This window comes from Monodelphis domestica, chromosome 6, assembly GCF_027887165.1.
Source record: "Monodelphis domestica isolate mMonDom1 chromosome 6, mMonDom1.pri, whole genome shotgun sequence".
In the NCBI taxonomy this organism is placed as follows: domain Eukaryota; kingdom Metazoa; phylum Chordata; class Mammalia; order Didelphimorphia; family Didelphidae; genus Monodelphis; species Monodelphis domestica.
The window spans coordinates 223,700,785-223,702,647 of NC_077232.1; positions in this window are offsets into that span (position 1 = coordinate 223,700,785).

The following is a 1,863-nucleotide window of genomic DNA, read 5'->3' on the forward strand; positions in this document are numbered from 1 at the left end:
GTACAGACAAAACCAATGTAACTAAAATCCGAAGGGAAGCAACAATTGGGGAAAAAACTTCATAACAAAAACCTCTGACAAAGTCTAATTACTCAAATTTACAAAGAGTTAAATCAATTGTACAAAAAATCAAGCCATTCTCCAATTGACAAATGGGAAAGGGACATGAATAGGCAGTTTTTAGTTAAAGAAATCAAAACTATCAATAAGCAAATGAAAAAGTGTTCTAAATCTCTTATAATCAGAGAGATGCAAATCAAAACAACTCTGAGGTATCACCTCACACCTAGCAGATTGGCTAACATGACAGCTATGGAAAGTAATGAATGCTGGAGGGGAAGTGGCAAAGTTGGGACATTAATAGATTGCTGGTGGAGTTGTGAATGGATCCAACCATTCTGGAGGGCAATTTGGAACTATGCCCAAAGGGTGCTAAAAGACTGTCTGCCCTTTGATCCAGCCATAGCACAGCTGGGTTTGTACCCCAAAGAGATAATAAGGAAAAAGACTTGTAGAAGAATATTCATAGCTGTGCTCTTCGTGGTGGCCAAAATTTGGAAAATGAGGGGATGCCCTTCAATTGGGGAATGGCTGAACAAATCGTCGTATCTGATGGTGATGGAAAACTATTGTGCTCAAAGGAATAATAAAGTGGAGGAATTCCATGGGAACTGGAATGACCTCTAGGAGTCAATGCAGAGTTAAATGAGCAGAACCAGGAGAACATTGTACACAGAGACTGATACACTGTGGTACAATTGAAGGTAATGGACTTCTCCATTAGTGGTAATGCAATGTCCCTGAACAATCTGCAGGGATCTAGGAGAAAAAAAAAAACACTATCCACAAACAGAGGACAAACTGTGGGAGCAAAAACACTGAGTAAAGGCAACTGCTTGACTACAGGGGTTGGGGGGATATGATTGAGGAGAGACTCTAAATGAACACTCTAATTCAAATACCAACAACATGGAAATGGGTTTGGATCAAGGAAACAAGTGATATGCAGTGGAATTGCGCTTTGGCTATGGGAAGGGTGGCGGGAGGGGTGGGGAGGAAAAGAAAATGATCCTTTTTTTTCAATGAATAATGTTTGAAAATGACATGTTTAAAAGGGAAAAAAAAGATTTCATTCACTTCTCTTTCTGATTCATTTTTTTTGTTTGATTTATCTAGTTCTGATAGAGGAAAGTTCAGGTCTCCCACCTGTTTTTTTTAACTCTAGGTGTATTTGTATATGTATATGTATATAGATATAGGTATGCATATATATTTGTGTAATGGCATTTCATTATATTCCCTCTTAGTATAATTCTTTTAGCTACACAGGTGATAAAAACAATATTTATGAGTTATGCATATCCTCTTTTCTTATAGGGGATACATATCATTTTAACTTATTGGGTTCCTCAAAAAAATTTTTTTCTTTTGTTTTGTTTTCCTTTCTTTTCCCCTTTCTTAATTACCTTTTGATGAATCTCTTGGGTTCTGGGTTTGGCGATCAAATTTTCTATTCAGGTCTCATCTTTTCTTTACAAATGCTTGGAATTTGTCTATTTTATTAAATGACCATACTTTACCCTGTAAGAATATAGTCAGAGTAGCTGGGTAGTTTATTCTTAGTTGTAGACCTAGTTCCCTTGCTTTCTGGAATATCATATTCCATGCCTTTTTGTCCTTCAGTGTAGATGCAGCCAGATCCTGTGTTATCCTCCCTGTGGTTCCATGGTATCTGAATTACTTCTTAGCGGCTTGTAATATTTTTGTCCTTGGTCTGATAGTTCTTGAACTTGGTTATAACATTCCTGGGTGTTGTCAGTTGGGGATTGAGTACAGGAGGTAATCTGTGGATTCTCAAATTTT